This window comes from Dipodomys merriami, unplaced genomic scaffold, assembly GCF_024711535.1.
Source record: "Dipodomys merriami isolate MVZ:Mamm:240054 unplaced genomic scaffold, mDipMer1.0.p SCAF_5, whole genome shotgun sequence".
Lineage (NCBI taxonomy): Eukaryota > Metazoa > Chordata > Mammalia > Rodentia > Heteromyidae > Dipodomys > Dipodomys merriami.
The window spans coordinates 23,296,394-23,319,073 of record NW_027206068.1 but is presented as its reverse complement, the minus strand read 5'-3'; the positions used below and the strand labels follow the sequence as shown (position 1 = coordinate 23,319,073).

Genomic DNA, 22,680 nt, shown 5'->3' with positions numbered 1-22,680 from the left:
CTGGAGAGCTTAAGTTTGCAAGAGACACTGAGATAATAGAAAACTTAAATGATATGTTAGAGAGATAGTTCAATGGAAGAAAATATAGTAGGAGAGAAGCATAGGGCATCTGGTGTCAAAGACAAAGTTTGATCAGTTGAGAGGACCATTTCAATAAACCAGAATGAAATGATGGTGGCTTGGACAGGTTGGTCCAGCTCTGAAGAGGTCAGAGTTCATTGTGATGATACAGACAAAACAACTGGTTGGTTGATTTAATGTGGTGTGCGATGTAAAGGTAGGCTGAGGAACATTTTCTGACATGAGGGCCTGCATGTATGGAAGAGGGTGAGACTGGACTAGTTCAGATAGGAGTGGGGATGGTGTAGGTCATAAGCTCAGTTTCAGGCACTGTAAGATTTAAATTTTGATTACACATTCAAGTAGGTAAGAGATAGGAAGGAACTAAAAGAATGTGTTACCCTGGGAATTAGAAAATACCTCACTGATGAAAGAAGGAAGAAAGGATCCACTGTGTCAATGTACCTAAAAGTCAAATAGTACTTGAATAAAGGATGGAACAGTGAAGTCACTGTGAACTTGACAATAACAAGTTCCGGGGGACATGGAACTAGGGGGTGAAAACCTGACTGAAGTGGGTTTGAGAAAATAGGAAAAGAGAAAAAATATAGGCTGTGAGTATAGACAGCTTTTTGAAGGAGTTTGGTGTTGAAGAGAAATAGAAAATTTCTAAAGTCAAAACTATAGAATAGTGTTTTTTTTTCTTTTTGAAGATGGTGGAATTAAAAAATACTATACTAGTTTGCTGTTAGGAAATACATACAGGAAAATACTAATGATTCAGGAAATATAATTAAGAATTGCTGAAGTCATGTACAGTACTATTAAGGGCAAAGAGATGAACTCCCTCGTAGCTTTAGCTTTGAGCAAGGGAGGTTTACAGGCATGTGACACTGAGCTATTTAGTAAATAATAATCAATCAATATTGACTTTCAGTCTTCCTAAAATAAAGCCTCCTAATACTCTGTGAACAGTTGGGGCATTAGTATCTAATCAAGATCTTAAAGTTCAAATCACTATTTTGTCAGTGATGAGCTCCAAAACCCCAGGCAAAAACATTGAACCTTTCTTTGGCTTAGTTTGTCTGTGATTATGAAATTCAGTATTTACTGATCATTACAGTACTTGAGAAATTAATGATCTACACAACTAAGCCTTCCCAGACACCAAATCTATTTGATCCTAGCTTCTGCAGAATTTCACAGAGAGAGAAATAAAAGATGTTTGTAATCACAAATGTGTGCCCAGCAATGGTCATGTGATCTCCACGGTCCTATTATTCCAACTTTGCAGATCATTGATTTCCTCTAAATGAAAGACCTTTAGTCTCCATGCCACAAATACTCTCTACAATTTAAATTTCTGAGAAGATGTATCTTTTATATAAACAGCACACATTTAGTATTCAAGTTTCCATAAGAATCCCGCACTTGAAGCTCAGCTGCAAGGTCATTGCCACTGGGAGGCATCCTGCGATCTCCTGCAGAGATCTGCTCCCTGTCCCTACTTTACTCTATTCATGCCTGAGCAAAGACACAATGCAGGTTGCTTTCTGATTATCTGTTTACATTTCTGTCTCCTGTGTACTGGAGTACCTTATCTTAGCATCCTCTGAATCTTCAGTGACAAGTACAGAGAAGATATGGGATAAACAGTTGCTGAATTTAACTATAATTCTGAATGGAAGCTGATCCAATAAAATGCCATGACACACAAATAAAGAAATGGAGTAAACGGCCACTAGACAGGTTTGTATTAGTACTCACGAGAAAGGTAGGCTCATGGTTCATATAATTACCATTTCTGACTACTGTGTAAAGCAACTCTGGTTTTCAGCGATTGCTTTGGAAATAGAGTCAAGAACAACTTTCCTAATGATATTTTAATATATAAGCCAGAATCTAGGACTGTTCTTCCTCTCTCAGATACAAGTGTGCAATATATACTTCAGGGTTTACTTTAAAAAGTACACAACTGTCTGGTCTACCTTGTAAGTTCCAGGGGAATCTTGATACTATCGAACTACTGGAATCATTGCTTTAATATTCTCAAATAAAAAATGATATAGCTGGATCCCAGTAGTTCACTCCTATAATGCTAACTACTCAAGGAGGCTGAGATCTGAGGATTGCGGTTCAAAGCCAGCCCGGGCCGGAAAGCCCGTGATACTCCTATCTCCAATAAACCATTCAGAAAACTGGAAGTGGCGCTGTGGTTCAGGTAGAAGAGGGGTAGCCTTGAGCTGAAGAGCTCAGGGACAGCGCCCAGGCCCAGAGTTCAAGCCCCACAACGAACAAAAAAAAAAAGCAACAAGGAAAGAAAGAAAGGAAGGAAGGAAGGAAGGAAGGAAGGAAGAAATGAAGAAAGAAGGAAAGGAAGGAAGGAAGGACATAAATAAATTGGGTTTTCATTAAATGAATTTTTAGGACTTAATTTCCTGGCATAGGTAAAGTTGCTTATTGCTATCAGATCTCTTTTTCCTCAGCTCAGTTACTCCTTTTCCCCCTGCTGTGAGGCCTCTGTCTTTGAATTTTCTGTTAAGCTTTTTAATAGACAATCTGCTTCAGCACTTTTTGAGAAAAAAGGAAAAAGCACTTCCTTTCCCTTCACAATGGCAGTTAAGCCTTCTACTCAGTATGAAATCAAGTGGAGACATCTGTGCTTTGTCATCAAAAAGAAAACAGTTTTATGTTCCTAATTATTATCTCTATCGGCCTTGCGTTTAGAATTCTCCTGCCTCTGTGCCACCTTGAGAATTCAGTCTTCATTTCTCACAGGTCTAAGATAGAATCCTTCTCTTTCTATTAGTATTTATCTGCATCTGCCTCAGAGAAATTGTTTACATCCGATGTTAGACCACTCTTCAAATTAAGTTTAAAGTGGAAATAGTTTTTGATAAAGTTCATCTGTATTCCATTTGTCTTCAAGAAACCATAATAATTCAGCAAATAGATGAAAATTGTTCAGAGGCAGAAAAAGCATTGGAGTCCATTAAATACACTAAAGATCAGAAAAGCAATGTCCATCCCAGCCACTGAGAAGATGGAGGTTATCATCTCTTACTACTTTCATCTTACAATAAAGAGTTTTATTGTCCCCAGGTCCCAGAAAGGCAACTATTGGGAAGAAATGAATCACCTAGAAAACATTAGTCTTCACTAACAGGGAGAAAAGAAAGCACTGCTTTTGTTTTTCGTCACACTATCTACAGATTTGTTTCTTTGCCTTATTTTTATTCTTCCGTATTTTTTCTTAAATTTCTTAAATTTTCTTAAATTTCTTAAATACCTGGGAATTCTCAGAAGGTGGTTGACTACAGTAACAGCCATGACTAAATATCTGTTGCTTAAATGTCTAGAACAATGGAAATGTTAACTAGGACAGGCTCCTCATGAGGAACATGTAAACAAACCCCAGTGGAAATTAAGGTCCACAAACTATGGGCACCAGACTATGAATCAAGATGAAAAGATTTAAAGGTACATAAGCAGGGTCACTGTGGTAGAGAAAAAAGAGAAGTAAGTATCACCATGAAACTATGTTGAGGAAAATTGGTGAGTGAAGAAAATTTTGCTATGAATACAGGACAAGGAGTTTGTTGGTGAGGAAGAAGGGTTCCATCACTGAAACTAGTTCTATCAATGATGTACAGATGAGACTATTGAGCTAGTTCCATTTTCAGCAAAACAATTTTTAACCTTTTAGTGGTTACAAGTGTTTCTAATTTTGTTGGATTCCAGTAAGATACTCAAGTAGATTTTGTCAGTGGACCATAAGGAAGTGCTCAACTAAAGAAAGAATGGACTGTTGAAATGATGAGGTTTCAAGAAAGAGACAGAAATGCAAGCAAACAACAAATACAAAGGAAAAAAGAAAAGGAAAGAAAAAGAGAAGAGAATAACCCTTTCCACCTCACACCAAGACCTGTTGACAAAAGAATGAAGCTTTTAAATGATCAATAATGTCATTTCAATGGTGAGGGAATTTTGGCTCTTTGTCTACATTGAGATATTCAGTACTAGAGTGGAATTAGGCTCACCTCCATTTAGGCTAATCATAAAAAAAAAACAAGAATATACCAGAAAACTTTAATATATTCTACAGAAAGAATACATAATGCCATAAAATTAAAGGAGAAGATGTATCAATTAAGTATCTGGTAAGAGATTTTTAATTTTTACAGAAATAACCATGCATACTTATCACTTGCCTCTTCCAGGTTGGGAACTTACTATGTGCAAATGGCTAAGCTAATTTACATATACTGTCTAATTTAATCCTTACAGCTATCTTATGAAGTAAATATGATTATGAATCCAATTTCACAGATGAGAAACCTGAGGCATAAAGAGCTTAAACAAACACCCTGCTGTTAATTGGAAGCCAGAGTTCTTAACCTCTGTGCCACATTGATTTTAAGTCACAACATACTCGCTTCCCCAACTTCTGACCTCTGGCATCATAATTGTCAGGTCAGTAGAATATACCTCCAATGTTCTGTCTGTGACAAAGCTAAATACCGCCCATCTGACATTGGGTTTGCATCCCAGAATCTGAGCTTCTCTCTAGGGCCCCGTGAGCAGAGAACACTTCAAATTCTTTCAGTCATTGTCTTTTACTTTTCAAAGTATCATGGAACTGTCATTTTAAGGTATTTAAGAGTTTAATTACAACTATTTATATTTGCTTCCTAATAAATTTCTTGATTTTCTTTCTCCTAAGAGTTGAAGTTTGTGTGTGTGTGTGTGTGTGTGTGTGTGTGTGTGTGTGTGTGTGTGTGTGTGTGTGTGTGTGTGTGTGTGTGTGTGTGTGTGTGTTTGGAGTTTGTAATACAGAGAAGACATTTTTGGTAAATATTCCACTTTAGAGCTACAAAGAGCTCTAAAAAATGTACAAGTTGCTTAAGCCATGGCACGGTTGAAAATTTCTCCATTTCCAAAATTACACATCTGACCACTCAATCCAGGGAAGAAAGCAAGGTTAAAGGCTTTGTGGTGACATGACTTCCAGCTGCATGGTGTCATGCTTTATGTATAATAATTCAGACTTTCATCCAAAGAGCTTATGACATTTTCACAAAGCTAACTCCCCCACAAGACCTGATTTGGTGCTAGTTTTACCTTCATTCTCCAAGTTACCTGTGCTTGAAAATCCTGTATGTGGGGCTGGGAAGGTGGCTCAGTGGTAGAGCGCTTGCCTTGTATGCCTGAGGCCCTGGGTTCGATTCCTCAGCACCACATAAGCAAAAAGAAAAAAGCCGGAAGTGGTGCTGTGGCTCAAGTAGTAGAGCGCTAGCCTTGAGCTGAAGAGCTGAGGGACAGCGCCCAGGCCCTGAGTTCAGGCCCCACGACCGGACCCCCAAAAAAAAGAAAAAAGAAAAAAAATTCCTGTATGTATCCTTCATTCTTAACTGTTCTTCTTGACTCCACTCAACACCCTCTCCCCATACACAGCAACCATTATTTTTTCCTTTAAATAGCTTTGTCTGAGAGGACACAGGTCAGAGGCAGGCTATGGACTAGTGAAGTCCTTTGGAGGTCTCTAAGGAAATCTCATCTGCTGAATTGAGTTAATGTCCACTTGTGTTTTGGATATATGCCCAGAAGGTAGAGGACAGCATGGTCTTTTATACACAATACAACTCCTCAAAGCAGAAAGCAAACAATAAAAGAAAATGCTTGGAGAGCCTGGGTAACTGTAACAATGCATTGTACTCAACCTTGTATTTGATTGTGAAAACATTTTCTCATTTCTATGATTAATCAAGAAGTTTTAAATTTAATTTTAACCATCCTTTTTTCCTGTAACACTGTACATAATGAAACCATCCTTTGAGCCAGGGAATAGCTCCATGGCAACAGATTCTGAAACATCAGCACAGGATGGATCTTTCAGTGTGTGATCACAGCTTAGAAGAGGAGGAGGAGGAAAATGAAGAAACCCACATTGGGTTTCTTTCCTTTCTTGGGTTAACATCCTGAGCATAAGAAATCAGTAATCTCATGAAGTTATTAAAGAGTAGGGAAGGAAAACTGAATCAAGTGACAGAAAAAGCTGAACATGTTAACTTAGTCATGGAATTTCAATGTTTAAAATAATAAGTTTGAATCTCTAAAGAGATGAAAAATGCATTTCCTATTCCACACAGCAGAAAAGAACTCTAGGTCCCAATGTCACTCTTTCCAGCTTCTAGTGAAACAGATCCATTCACATACTCCATATTCACTGTGCAAGCAAAGCTCTATGAGAGAGGTACAGTGCTAGGGTCTAGGCTCATGTTGTTTGAAGATCAGTCTTGGGGGAAAAATGCTCTCTATATGGAATAATTAAATGTTTCCATGTCAAATAATGGGCTGTACCAGAAGCTGAATACCAAAGTTTCATCTGAATATTAGCCACTAGTCTTTATAAAAGCTTCATAATTTACCCATCAAATGCAAGTAAATTGCATGAACTAGGAATAGCTGGGTTTAAAACAAATAGAAGTGCAATAGAGAAGCACTTTTTAAAGGGCCAGCTGAAACTCTCACCATTGTTACAGGACAAAGACCCTGCTTTTAAAAAAAAACAAAACCCTTTGGGAATGTTCTGTATTTCAAGTTTAGATTGTCTTTAGGTATTTGGGTGCTTCTAAATGGCTTAAGGATGTTTAATACCATTTGTTCTTCCCATCTTGTTTGCACTATTAATTTGGCTAATGGGTTAGTAATCTTCTCTTTATAGATAGCAGGAATGTAAACTTCAGCCCAGCACTTTTCTAAATTATTACATCCTCTAAACAAATGGGGTGCAGATTAATGAGGTTTTACTCAAGGCATTGGATTCACAGGAGCCTTAAATGAACTGATGCATCTTTGTTCCATTTAATGAAAATAACAGCCAAGAAATGTAAATCTGACTTGAATGCAGGGCAACAGAACTAAAAGCTACCTGCCAACACTGAAATCACCTTCAAAGTTCATCTTGTGGCACAGGAGAGGGCTCTGACCACCCACTGTCACCACTTACAGAAGAATAAAAAGTTCTTTAAGGACTGGGAAGGTGGCTCAGTGGTAGAGTGCTTGCCTTGCATGCATGAGGCCCTGGGTTTGATTCCTTAGCACCACCTAAGCAGAAAAAACCAGAAGTGCTGTTGTGGTTCAAGTGATAGAGTGCTAGCCTTGAGCTATAGAGCTGAGGTACAGTGCTCAGACCCAGAGTTTAGGCCCCATGACCGGACAACCCCCCCCCAAAAAAAGTTCTTTAAAATGTTTTAACAGTAGAAGGAGAGAGACAGTAAATTGATCTAAGTATGGTATATGCATTTATGGGAATATCGGGACAAAGCACTTTTGTGTAATGTATATTGTAAATATCTCAAAAATGACCAAAAACACAAGAAGTGACTTATATTCCCTTCTTAATTTCACTAATTCCCATAATATCACATATATAAACCATACTACTCATTAACAGTAAGCTGAAATAGATATAATTTTCAGGCTTTTTAAAATCATTTATCGTATCACATAGACCCATTCCCCATGCTAAAGACTCCTGTTTGTATTATATCACCAATAATGTAAAAAAAAACCCAATATAGATACATCTCATATTTTCATCAACATCAGCATATTATGGTTGATCTTTTAAAATCAGTCTTTGTATTGGGAGTTTTCTGTATAAAGTACAATTAATTTCATTTCAAGAAAGTTTATGTTAAAAAAAAATTGTGAACCTTCCAAACAAACACCTATTTGGAATGAATGCTCATAAAGTAGGACTTAATTACAATAGTAATAAGTTCAAATACAAGAGAAATGAATGCATTATGAACTAAAAAAAAACCAATAAGCATCTACCTTTTCTCTGTATTACTAAATTAATTGGGGAAGAAAATGTTAGCATGGAAATGTAATATCATTACTTGGGAAAGCACTAATAATAAATCTATCAAGCTTAAAACAAATAGTACTCTACTTTCACTTCCAATATTCTAGCCAACTCCAATGCTATTAAAAATGGTAAGAACTACTATATGTTTTTATGGTTTCTTTAATGATCCAAATCACAAAGGGGAATAGTTCCTAAACACAGCACCGCTCAAGTAGCAGTCATGAACTCAAATCTAAAACCCAATTTTTTTCATGTGTAAAATCAAAATATGCTACTGAACCAGATACTCTACTGGTATATTCTTCATGAGTCTGAAAGGATTGCTTCCCATCTCAGATACAGTGCAAAAACCAAGGTGTGGATATTTTCTAATTGGTTTTATTAATTATACAAAAATAACCTGCTTAATTGTGACATTTCCATACATGTATAGAAAGTGCTTTGATAGTATCTATTCCCCTATGATCCATACTTCTAGTACTGTCCTCCATCCCACTGGTCCATTTCTTATGCCCTTATAATAATAATAATTATAATTATTATTATTATTATAGGTATTTTTGAGACTGGCTTCTTTCACTTAACATGATGCTCTCCACTCATTTACATTTTCGCATACATGACATGATTTTGTTTTTCTTATTAGATGAATAATACTCAATTGAGTATATATTCCATACTTTCTCTATCCATTCAAAAACATCTAGGCTGGGGCTGGGAAGGTGGCTCAGTGGTAGAGCGCTTGCCTTGCATGCCTGAGTCCCTGGGTTCGATTCCTCAGCACCACATAAGCAAAAAGAAAAAAAGCCGGAAGTGGCGCTGTGGCTCAAGTGGTAGAGCACTAGCCTTGAGCTGAAGAGCTGAGGGACAGCGCCCAGGCCCAGAGTTCGGGCCCCACGACCAGACCCAAAAAAAAAAAAATCTATGCTGATTCCATGACTTGGCTAATGTGAATGATACTAGGATAAGTATGGCTATGCCAGTATCTATATATAAGACAGGGTATTTTACATATTTGAAGCATGTAAATACTAAGCATAAACAGGTAGAATTATAGAAGTTTCTAATCACAACCATTATCATAAGAAATTAAAAACTCTTAAAGAAAAGTTAGAGACATAGTTCTACTTTAGAAGCAAAGATAGATCATTAATGAAACTCCAAGTTTGCACAAATTGTTGGTGAGCTGAAGTAGTTATGACTCTCAGGATAGCCCCTGAAATCATGTTAGGAGTAGAGGAAGCAGCATGTTCTGGAGAAAACGGTCAGTAGTTTTTACATGAGTCTTTCTTTGATTTGACATTACTACAATTACTGTGTATTAGGCAGTACTCAGGGCCTCATGCTTGCTAGGCAGGTGCTCTACCACTTAAACCATGCCTCAAACCTTTTTAGCTTGAGGTTTTATTGGTTTTTTTTTTTTTGGTTTTTATTTTGTTTTGTTTGTTTGAGGTATGATCAAGAGTTTTTACCTGGAGCTAGCAAACACTTCAGTGCTACCTATGCCTTTCCTGCAGCTGCAACCACAGCCACATGCCACTTAGCAGCTGAGAAGGGGGTTTCACTAATTTTTTTTGCCTGGGATTTCCTTGAATTGGATTTTCTCAATTTTTGTCTCTGGAATGCTGGATTTACAGGTATGAGCCACCATGCCTGGCTTTACCAGGATTTAACAAATTGTAGTTATTGGCATTCTGGCTATGAAATGTTTGTATGAGTTTGAGAGGTCCACCATAAAACTGTATTTTCCCTATAGCCCCGTCAGTTTTAGTGTATGGTTTTGCAGATTTGGGGTATCTACAGGAATTTATATCATGTTACAACAAAATTCTGCATGACATGGCTATGAGTTACATGTCATAATTCTTGGTTCTAATGATTTTATTCAACAGAATTTGTTGTGACTGTTATAAAGTCATCTACAAATAGTTGCCTTAATTGATGAAATACAACCTACCTCTGTAAAACTAACTTCTGGGTCTTAATAAATTTCTGTTTAACTCAAATCCTGAAGGACTTTCAATTTATCAGAAACTAGTAAAGCACCATGAAAGTAGGTATGAGAAATAGGTCAGGTGGAGTCAAGGGGAAATGGGTAGACAAAGAGAAGATGGGGAGAACACAGTTAAAATTCAATGTATATCCTACAAAATTAAGGATACTGAAGGAAGGAATGGGTAGGGAAGAGATGGCTGAGGTTGAAAGCTGGTGACATTGATCAAGATGTATTGTATTCATAAACTGCTTTGTCAAATGGCAACTAAAGATAATAAAAAAAGAAATTAGTAAAATAAGTAAAGTGACCTAGAAAATATTGTTTTTAACTTCTTAAGGAGATTTTTATGGTGGAAGTAAAGGACAAGAAAAAGAATCACATTAATTCATCATTTTAAATTCGATTCCAGCTGTGTTTTCTTTATAAAAACTGAGAAATTGCGTCTTTTTTTTTTCTAAAGAACATGCTTAGTATCTTCCTTTCTAGTATCTCTATAAGACAGACATGATCATAACTAATTAGTGAATTTGATGAATTCAGAAATGTTTTAATTAGAAACTTTAGGCAGTAAGTACTCAGAGGGTACAACTGGTGTTTGGGTTCCTAGAGCTTTTGATAAAACTTCTGGCAATTTTCTTAACTGGGCTATACCATCCTGTCTGTGTGATGGGGAAAAAAAATAAGATCCTGCCTACTTTGAAATGACTTCATTAATGGTTACCTGGAATCAAGAAGAATGACTATAATGCCATCAGCACTTCTGATCTCCCAACTCTAATATATATTTTTGCAAGACTACAAAACTGGCCCTTCAGTTAGCCATATGATATGTTTATCCTATTAATTGTGTTGTTGTTACTTATGAGCAAGGCAGACTTGTTTAAATATAATCTTACTTGTCACACAGCTACTTTGTGCTTAACTATAAGCAGTGAGACCCGAAACAGATTTCACATGTGTGAGAAAGTTCACCAAATCGAAACATTTTAATTCCTCTAATTTACTTTCCAGATGAGTTTAAACTGGTTCAATTTGTAAAAACTGGTGAGCTGGTCAACATCAGGATTTCAGTGTTAAAATCTCTTCTGGTCTCATTGTCTCCACTATCTTCCCAGGCTCAGCTCATCCATTTAGAAAAGGTCCTTCATCATCTCCTTGCTGAGAATTTGCAAATCCAAGCTCTTCTTCACATCTCTTCACTCAGTTATTCAGGAAAAATACCTAGGTATAATCTGCACTCCTTCTCCATCAATTAATCATCTAATTAATCATCCAATCCAGTGTGCTATATCTCTATCTAAAGCTATTTCCAATGCCATTCCCCTGGTTCCAGTCAGCATTTGGGTATGGAGTAGGATTGGCACAACTTCAATTACCTCCTAGCTGGTCTTTCAGCTTCCAGTAAGCTACATGCCAGCATGGCTTTTGAACAACATAGAATCCTGAAAACCCTGCTCTGCATAAAATCTATGCATTTCTGCAACATAAAGCTCCTATGGGACATTGAAGACATTTTACAAAATTGCTGTCTGTTTGTTCTATCAGAGAATTTTATTAATTATCATGTGCCAACCACTGTACCAGTGCTGGGATTGTGGCACTAAACTAGTGTGTACAGTTGCTGCCCGCAAAGTCATAACTGTTAGTGAAGGAAGGCAAAAAATAAACAGATGAACATGCATTTAACCTACATAGGCATTTCTCAAAAGAAGACAGACCCAGCACATATATAAAACAAATGTTCGGTGTCACTAATCATCAGAGAAATACAAATCAGAACTACATGTATTTAACCTACAAAGGCATTTCTCAAAAGAAGACAGACAAGTGGCCAGCATGTATATAAAACAAATGTTCAGTGTCACTAATCATCAGAGAAATACAAATCAGAACTACAATGAGGTATGTCCTAAGTCCAACGAAAATGGTTACTATCCAAAAGACAAAAGACATTGGGGGAAGGGGTAACAATGCTCGACAAGAAATGTACTCATTGCCTTACTCATGTAACTGTAACCCCTCTGTACAGCATCTTTGCAATAAAATAACATTTAAAAAAAGATATCAAGTGCTCTGGATAATATGAAGCAAAGCAAATCCCACACTGTCAGTAGGAATGGAAATTAATATAGCCATAAGATATCAGTATGGAAGTTCCTCAAAAGATTAAAAACAGATCTACCATTTGACCTAACAATCCCACTATATCTTTTCTTTTGGCTATATATCCAAAAGAAAAGAAATCCGTATGTTACAGAGACATCCTCAAACACATGCTTATTGTAGCACTATCCACAAAAGCCAAGAAATGGAAATAAACTGTCCATCAAATGATGAATAGATGATGAAAATGTGGTACCAATATACAATGGAATACTAGTTAGGCATTAAAAAGGATGAAATACTGTCTTTGTCAATAGCATGGAGAGCTAGACAGATCATTCTGTGCACTGAAACATGTTAGTCAGACAAATACCGTATGATTCATGTCCCATGTGTAGAATCTAAGAAAGCTGAGCAGAGAAGGGTTGTTACAGGAGGCAGGTCGAGGATGGGGAGAAACACTGACCAATGGTTAGGGTAGTTATAGCTCAACAGTAATTCTGGTGTGCTGTTACGCAGTAGGGTAACTATCAGTTCCAATAGCATACTGCCATTGTCGAAGAAGTATGTGAACGTTTTCAGCATAAAAATATGTGAGGAATTAAATGCTTAACTTGATTTAAACCTTGTATAATGCATAAATGTTAACATGTAAACACATCACTTGGTACATAAAAAATATGCACAATTTTTATATTTGTACGTATTGGTTCATAATAATTTTTTTTAAAGGAAAAAGAGAAAGGAGTTTTAGGAAAGATAGGGGCCATGAATGAGTTAGGTAAGACAGTGTCACACCAAGTGACCTGGCTTGCTGCTTTAATTAGCATGTGGCTGGGGAGGAACCGAGCAAGGCCTGGCCTCCAAGTGGCGCCATGAATGACAAGCAGAAATACCCAGGAAACAGAAGGGAGGACTGAATTTAAAGATCCTCGGGCTGCAAGCAGCTTGATGTGTTCAAGTGACAGGGAAAAAGAAAAAGAAAAAGAAAAACATAAACAAAAACAAAAAAAGGGTCGAAACCAAGGCTCAGAGGTCGGAGTGGAAAGTAGGGGTGAGAGGACCTGGGATTTCCCAGCTGCTGGCAGGATCAGTTCTAGTCTGCTTTACAGTAGGAATCCCCAGGAGGGTTTGTCATAGAATCTAATTTGCATATGAAAAACTTCCCTACATTGTCTTCGTTTCTGCTCCTCAGGCTATGCTGAAACCACTACCTTCCTCACACTTACTGCCTGGTGCCTTGCAGGGCAATATCATCCCCTCCATCCTTCTTTCCTTCCCACACCAATTTCAGCTCATCTCAGCCCAAATGTCAATGTCTGATGGAAATATCCGCTTCACCAGAACAAGCATTTCTACTTTCTGCTTCCTACCTATATTAGTTGTTAGCCCAAGAGGTCCCTTCCCATAGCTTAGTACACTCCTTCCCCTCTCCACAGCTTAGCATGCTCCCTTCCTAGGCAACACTAGGCCCACTAATCCCCTTTACCTTGGGATGGTACTTCTCTGGGGCAGCTACCACCATATAAGGCAGCAAGAGCCCCTCAGAGTAACTTCAGGTCTGGGCAGCTGCAAGGCCCCTTATCTACTACTTGGGCAGTAGCCATAAATCCTAGTCCACCATGATGAAGCCCCTGGCCCTCACGTCCACACCAGGGTGTCCACCTCCTAGCCCCTCCTAAACCTCCTAGGTTATATAGGTCAGTGCTACTCCTTGCTGGCCCCTTTCCTGGTAATAAACTTTTTTTTGTTCTCTGTACCTGGATGTCTACATGGTTTTCAGGCAAAGTTCAAATAATCTAACACTACTGAAGAGCATTTATGCCCCACATTGTGAATTCAAACTCTATCCCTCTTACAGGATGTCACTTACTGAAAACCCACGTTGCCCCATTGATTCTTAACACTGGTACAGAGTCTCGGTGCCAAAGGTGGGATTTTTTTTTTCTGAAGGAGTTTTTCTAAGCACTAATGGTGGCTGAGTGCTTATAGTGTAGATGTGGCTGTACGAAAACAAGCACAGAGGTAGATGTGCTTTAAGGTTTCAAAAGAAAATAAACATAGTCTGTGCCTAAAATCTCTGATAGCCCCTCTCATAAGACCCTTCCCCTCCCCATCCAATCCTCTGGTCTAATCTTTTAAATGCGCTTTCAGTTTGGCTACTTTTCTAAATTATTTTCTTTATTGTTGGGGCTCTTTGTTATGTTCTTTTCGTGCCTAGCCCAGTGTCCGCATCTCCCATTCCAGGTCCACCCTTTTCAGCTCAGGAACTTCCACATTCACCTCCATGCTAATGTAGATTAATTTATCCAGAAGAAGACCTATGGCTTCTAAAGCACACAACAGCTTCTTCCCACCTTCTCCATGCACCTGATAATAATTCCTCATCATTCTGGGGTTGATTGTTCAATTGATCCATTACCTGTGTCTCCTCCCTACATTCACTTACTTCGTGTTTGTTTCTTAGCTGCAGTGTTTCAGCATTTTTAGTTGACAACATGTAGAGGTGAAGAGAGGAAGTATAATGCAGACTAATCAGTTCTGATCAGCTCTCAGGAAAAAAAAAATTTTGATGGAAGGCATGGTTGAAATTGCTGGCTCAATTGAGATTTATAAAGTCTTCATGGGTGTCATTTATCCATACTACCTCTAGTCAAAATTTAACCTAGATTAATTGGGAAGAAAAATGAACAGAAAGGGGCGGGGGAAGGACCTTCTTAGTGATAAATGAAAAAAGAAGAGATCTAAACGGAATACACACTGCAAGATACCCAGCCTTAGGACTGAGTGGAGTCTTGCCTGGAGTCTTGTCTGTCTCCTGATGGGAAAACAGGGTAAATTCTGGGACAAATAAATACCTATCTGACTGGTTATTTAGCATATTGTAGACTAAAAGTCCAACAGGCTGATCATTTGCTCTGTTCCATTCTGTAATGGTCTTCTTTGTTCAAGTAGACAAAATCCTCTAGAGTCCTTATTCCCTGAACACTCATTCAAACGAACCCAGTTATAATCACACACACATACAAACAACACACACCTTCAACACACACACACACACACACACACACACACACACACACACACACACACACACACACACACACACACACACACACACACACACAGTGATTTCCTCATCCCAGTGGGACCTGGAGTTAAATTCTTTCTTAAGGAAATTTGCAAGATAAACTTAATGGTGCTATAAGATCTCAGGCACTTAAGTAAAGCAATAGCTACCTATTTCCTGTGAAGAGCTCAAGGGTGGAGATTCCCATACTTAATTCCCTGGTAACTAATATGAAGCCATCTGAGCATATTCAGGGTCATTTCTGCATAGATGCAAGCCTTTGTGTTCAGTGTGCCTCTCAATAAACAACACTCATTAGAAAATGTACAAACATTTCTGTGAATATATTAAAAGGTTTAAGTAAAATTAGCCTTTGTTTATAATTAGAAAATATCAGTGAAAATGTATTTTATTTCATGGGCTTCTCAGAATACATTAGCATTAACAATGAAGTGCTTTCCTGTCTCTCATTTAAACTTCCTTACAGAAGTTATAATCTTTACATTTCATGCACTGTCTTGTCCCTGTCTAAATCCCACCTTCCCCCTTTCTTTTTTGTCAGTTGTGGGTTTAAACTCATGGTCTGGGCATTGTCCCTGAGCCTCTCTGAGTGCAAGGTTAACTTTCTACCACTTGAGCCACAGCAACACTTCCAGTTTTTGAGTGGTTAATTGGAGATAAGAGTCTCATGGGGACTTTTCTGTCCAGGCTGGACTCAAACTGTGATCCTCAGATCTCAGCCTCCTGAGTAGCTAAGAATACAGGCATGAGCCACCAGCACCCAGCTCCGTGTCCAAATCCTTTGGCTGCATTTTGTGCTAATAAATGTTTCTAGTTATTTTTGCCAATGTTCCTTTTGAGATAATCTGCATCACAGAAAGTTATTGAGATCTATATCTACATATCTATCTATCTATCTATCTATCTATCTATCTATCTATCTATCTATCTATCTATCTCTATCTATCTATCTATCTATCTATCTATCTATCTATCTATCTATCTATCTATCTATCTATCTATCTTTCTTTCTTTCTTTCTACCTATCTATCTGAAAGTGAGGGTATCAGAATAAAGAAAGAGCAGGAAAAGACTTCAATAGACCAGATCAACTTGAAGGGAAAGTTGAAGCGGGATGCTCTCCGGAGACATGTGGCATAGCGTGCTGGGATAGGGGGCCGGGATACAGGGACTTAAGTATGGTCCTGGGTGAAGGTGGCTGGAGGTTACAAAAAGTTTTAAGACAGGCTTTGCAAGTTTGTGTTCTTAGCCTGAAGCAATTTATTCAGCCCTGGTTCAGGGAGCCTGTTGGGCAAATTCACTGAGCAAGTCCTGGTCCAGTATGCTTCAAGGAATTTAGGCACCTGTTACCTGCAAGGGGAAGTGGGGGGTCATAAAAGAGTGGACTTCCATACTTTTGTGATTGATGATTCCCATCATATATATATATATTAATTATACACATACACACACATATAGTGTCTGGGCACTCTCCCTGAGCTCTTTTCCTCAAGACTAGGCTCTACCACTTTGAGCCACAGTGCCACTTTTAGTTTTTGAGTGGTTAATTGGAAATAAGAGTCCATGGGACTTTTCTGCCTGGGCTGGCTTCAAACTGTGATCTCTAGATCTCAGCCTCCTAAGTAGCTAGGATTACAGGTGTGAGCCACTGGTGCCAGGTGTATATATCCTTACCAGGTACATATAATATTAGGGATCTACAGACCCACATAATTGTTCCAGGTGAAAGGATCTTTTTAAAGGTACATATAGTATTCTTGGAATAACCGACCCTCTGAAAGATATTCTAACAAAGCTTTCACTCTGTAAAAAGCAGCTGCCACTTAATGGCAAGAAAACAAAAACCAAACACACACACACACACACACACACACCCATGTGATTACCATGGCTTCTATATATCTGATTTGTCCCTGATGGTACTTATCAGACTTGCTTCATGGGCCTATACTGGGTCACCTGGTGATCAAGAATTTAGCTATAGACCAGAAAGCTGATAGGGAGTGAGGCAGAAAACTGTGACAAGAAAAAATTAATCTCTGAGTCAATGATAAATAACTAGGGCTTCTCCAGAGAGGGAGGGAGGGAGGGAGAGAGAGAGAGAGAGAGAGAGAGAGAGAGAGAGAGAGAGAGAGAGAGAGAGAGAGAGAGAGAGAGAGAGAGAGAGAGAGAGAGAGAGAGAGAGAGAGAGAGAGAGAGAGAGAGAGAGAGAGAAATTGTGGACAATTGAAGATGATACTCTATCCTAAGAGCCACTGTGGAACTTCCAGCTTGGATGAGACTCTCACCCCAGAGGACCAGGCCCAGTATTGATGGTACTAGGAAGGAGGGTGAGGGAGTTGCCCACAGCCTGATTGCCAGAGGGGGATGCTTCCCACCAATCAGACCATGCACTTAAGAAGTGATGAGAGAAAAGAAAGGCTCCTTCTACCAGCAGAAGGCAGGGTGCTGCATAAACAGGAAGGATGAGGAAAAAGAGAGGTTGTACATCAGGGTAGGTCAGACCAGGGACCACCACCCTGCTGGACCATCCAGCTTTGCCACCTATAGCTGTGCTGCCTAGCTAGGTCTCGCATGAAAATAAGGATAATAGAAGCTTAGCAATGTCATGAAGTTGAAATGCATCCTCACTTCCAACAATGGCTGATACATATTACATAAACATAAAGGAAGAGCTAGTGGAAAGGATTTATTAAAAGTAAGAACACAAACCCCAATATCTAAAAAACCTAGGACTTAAAGATCCAAAATCTGGGCTTTTAAACAACTGTGCTAGATTTTCCCTATGGGAGAAGTTCATCATAGACGTGTACTTTTAGCAACTAGAGGTCTCTCCAGGCTCTGAATTTTAAACACATGGCGAAGTTTGTCAGTGTGTCATACCCTCCCGGGCCTTTCTTGTGCCCCATGAGTGACAGACACAGAGGTTCTGGATCCTTGAAGCTACAGGAAATGGAAAAACTCCTGGCAAAGCTCCTGAGTTGTCCTGCCTTGAGGCCTAGGTGCCTCTCTAAATCGAGCGTGGCAACCCCACAAGCTGCAAGAATTTGGGCACTGTCTGTATGGCACGAAGCCCTGTATCTGTGGGTCATGCTCCAACACAAGACTGTCAACCTTCTCAAGTTTCTGTTCTGGTGTCTGGTTGGAAGATAACCTCTTAACCTGATAACCTCTGAGGGCAACTTCATAGGCAGTGACATGATAGCTTAACCAACAGGTGCTCCAAGAACTTTAGGCAATCCATGGATTCTGTCCCACTACTGTGTCATTCCTTTAATAGCCATGGTCAGCTTGGTCGAAAGCACCTTCAATAAATGTGACAGGAGGTTGTGGGCAAAATTCTGTTTTGAAAACAATAATGCTGAGTAGATAACATGTAGTCCTAGCTACTCAGAAAGCAGAGGTAGGGAGGATCATGAGATTTTAAAAATTAGTGAGATCTCAAGAACAAAGAATTGAGGTGTAGTGCTATACCCCTGTAATCATATTCAGGGAAGCTTCAGCAGGAGGATGGAGGTCTAGGCAGGTGAGGAAAGGGATGTAAGAGTCCACCTCAAAAATAAATAAAGTAAAAAGGACTAGGACGTGGCTCCCGTGATAAAGCAACTATTTAGCAAGGATGAAGTGCTGAGATAAATTTGTAGCACAGACAGACAGACAGACATAAAATAAAAGTAAAAGAAATGGATGCTGCTACTGCTGTCCTAATACCTGATAGACCCACTGAGGAGAGAGGAATTCTTTTCAGTATTCTTGGCTTTGGCCAAAGCTTACCAATGATCATTTCTCTTCAATAGCTAGGGCCTCCTAGTGTCAACATGTCTGCTCAAGTCATCTAAGCATCTCAAATCCCTGGTGTGGAGCACTAATGGGGAAAATTCAGACTCAGCCTGTTCCTATTACTGAAAGAGGCCTCAGGCACTGCATCTAAGGCCTAACTGCTGTTCCTTGTACTCTGAAAGGTACAGAGAACACCCCTGTCACAACTAGCAACACTCACAGCCACTGTGTAAGTTTCTTAATCTTTTGTTTTTTCAAATGTGACCACCCTTACAATAATTACAGTAAGAATTTCTAAAAGCTATTCCAGTGTAACTTCTAAACATTGGGAACATATAGATATGCATTGATATGTTCCCAAGGCAATATATACTGGTCATCTTACAACAAGGTTTCAGAAGAGATTGTCAGGCAGAAAAAGTAGGGTTATTAGTTTAGTTGGTGTACACTAGAGAACCAAGGACTTTCAAACTGCATAAACAAAATGAAATGTTGAACCTTTCGATGCTCCCAGATCTCTATCCTGACAAAATGTTCACAATCCGCCTGAGGAAATAATCTTAACTGCTTAAAAAAAAAAAGAGCTCTAAAAAAGCTCTAAATCTACTTCCTAATTGGCTGTGACACAGGCACAGAGATTCAGGTATTTCAGGAAATACTAGAAATGATTCATTACATCACTTGGAGCTAAAATCGCTCCAATGTGGCATCTCCACCCAATCTTATAAAACTCTTTACACAGAGGGGCATGTCTAGAATACCCCCAAAATCAACTATCAGGCACAGAAACAGATTAAATTTGGCATTCTGGACAAATGCTGTCTTTCAATATACAGTTATAAGAAGAATTTTCCTTAGATGGTATTTCCCAAAGAACACTTAAAAAAATAACAAAAGAAACAAAATTCTAAATATAACAAAGCAATACGCTAATATCACCACATCTATTCAGAAACAGGCTGGCAACATGGTCCTTCTGAATAAGACCTAGGAGAGGAAGAATGGACGGAGTGAAATCATTTACTTCACTTCCTATATGAGAGCCTGACCAGTCAAGTGCCCGGTGCCAATTCATCTGTAATTTTTTTTTTTTAAGTTTCTGCACTACTATCCTATCCTCTGTGTGTCTGAATGTGCCAGTACTGGGGCTTGAGCTTAGGGCTCGCTCCTTGCTCTTGAATAGCTGTTACTTTATCACTTCAGCCACAGCTCCACTTGGGGCTTTCTGTTGGTTAACTGGAGATAAGGGTCTCATAGACATTCCTGCCTGGGCTGGCTTCAAACAAAAAAAAGAACTTCATCTATCAGCCTCCTAAGTAGTTAGGATTACAACTATGAGCCACTAGCATCTGGTGGCACTACTCTGATTTACTTTTATTTATTTATTTTTTGTCGATCCTTTGCCTTGAACTCTGGGCCTGGGAGCTGTTCCTGAGCTCTTCAGCTCAAGGCTAGCATTCTACACTTGAGTCACAGTATTTCTTCTGGTTTTCTGGTGGTTTATTGGAGAAAAGAGTCTCACAGACTTTCCTGCCCAGACTGGCTTTGAACTGTGATCCTCAGGTCTCAGCTTCCTGAGTAGCTAGGGTTACAGGCGTGAGCCACCAGCACCCAGCCATTACTCTGCTTTAAACTATTTTCTGATGGCTAGAATTCCAAAGCACAACAATGAGAAACTTCCAAATACATATAAGTAGCCATATTAAGTGAAGGCAATAATAGAAGTAGCCTTATTTCATTTCTGTGTGTTTAGAAGTTAAATGACTTCCTATTTGTCTCTATCACTGATGCTGTTTAGGGTTGCTTGTGTCTGATGCTACTTTAGGAGGGTGGGCAGGCCAAAAACCTCTATATGTGTCATAAAAATACTTCATGGTAGTCTATAGTTTCACCTAGTCAAAAATGAACCAGTCTACATAGTAGTGGGAAAACACTGTATAAGAGAAAAGACTCTAGAACCACTGACAAAGACTCAGCTCCTCCAAACAGTTTGATCTCTACTTTTGGCAGGCAAGAAGCTGCAACCATTGTCCTCACTTCGGCAAACCTAATCAGCCAGGATGAAAAGGGCACAATCAGTGTGAAAACATGGCTCTGAGTGACCATGCAAACAGCTTTCCTCGGCTCCAAAGCACAAGTCTCTAACAACGTAATATTTAATCATGTAGCTATTTTATCTAGACAGGAAAAAAAACCAGAAGCTTTTTATAGAATCATCAAGTCATTTAAGCCTCTTTTAAGGTATTACTAAATTGAACTGAAATGCACTATCCAAAAATTTAGATTCAAAAATAAACACCTATACTCCTAGCTACTCAAGAAGCTGAGATTTGCAGATCACAGTTCAAAGCCAGCCCAGGCAAGGAAGATTGTGAGATGCTTATTTCCAATTAATCACCAAAATGCTGGATATGGAATTGTGGCATGGCTCAGGAGGCAGAATACTAAACTTGAAACAAAAAGCTCAGGGACAATGCCCAGGCCCTTAGTTCAACCTAGCTAATAATAATAATATTATTATTAATAATAATAAATCCAAATGTAAAAAGAACCATGAAAAACTAGAAAAGAATGAAGGATGGAGTGACATTCTCCAAAAAGAAATATACCCACTACCTGACTTATGTTAACTGTAACCCCCTGTGTACATCACCTTTTTAATAACAAAAAATAAAAATAAAAAAGAAATCAGTAAATAAATCACAATAAATACACAGAGTAGAATACTCTGCAACTAACAGAACTCTGTAACTTCCAAGGATATTTAGTGATGGCGAAAGATGTTCATAGCATGGGAAATGGAAGATGCAAAATGTTACATGGTAATGTTTTAATTTTGAAATAAATATGCATTTATATATAAAAAAGCACGAAGCACAGATCTCAAGCATTCACCGCTACTGGTAGTGAGATCATGAATGTTTTTAAAAAATATTTTTTGGGATTAAAAAATTTTTCTTACAATGAAGGTAGTCCACCTGCCAGCCAGTAGTCGATGAAGGTGGAGAAGGGAGTTTGGATCTACCACTACCTTGTATTTATAGCTGAATATGTATGGTTTCAAAAAGTAGATGAAGTTCATTACTGAAGATAAGGTCATCTGCAATAAAAATATTCTGTTAAAATTCCAAGTAAATATCTGAAAGGAAACAAAAACGTAAAGAAGAGGAGAAAACTGCAGAAATTCTTTGCCAGATGCAAACAGGTAGAAAAATCCATGGGTGGAAAGGCCAGGTAGGTTTCATCCGAACCACACGATATAAAAATATATGTTGGATGTTTCTGAACTCTAAACACACAAGGTTATTCTTAAATATTTAATTAATATAATACTTTATTTTGTTCAAGGCCTTTTCTTTCATAATTAACATCTCTAAAGAACAAAAATATGTTTTGTTTCTCTTTCTTTTCTTGGAAAAGAAAGTAAGGGCAGGGTAACAACAATATAGCTTGACAGTTAGATATTAAATGGCTTCCTATAAGTTTTCCCCTAAAAGAAAAAAAAATATAAGAACTGCTCTTGATCAGGGGAAAAAACAAAACAAACAAAACAAAACAAAAAATGTTTTTCCTTGTCAGTGTATCCTGCCCAGACAGAACACATAAACAAAATAAACTCTTTGCTTGAGCAGGTAGAAATCTTGTATATACACTTCTCTAATTTGGGGAGGGGAAGGGAAAAAACAAAATGGTTAAATAAGGACACAGGTTGACCCATTGTACCAATGAGATGTACAAAACACTATGTTGAAAATGAACTTTACAACTTCGGTG

The 22,680-nt window shown here is 38.5% G+C and overlaps 1 protein-coding gene across 4 annotated transcripts in view; it reads right to left on the bottom strand.

Moving 5' to 3' along the window:
- Positions 1 to 22,680, bottom strand: part of Immp2l (inner mitochondrial membrane peptidase subunit 2) — an 864,225-nt gene that overhangs the window by 55,908 nt on the left and 785,637 nt on the right. The gene's annotated exons all lie outside the window — the stretch shown is intronic.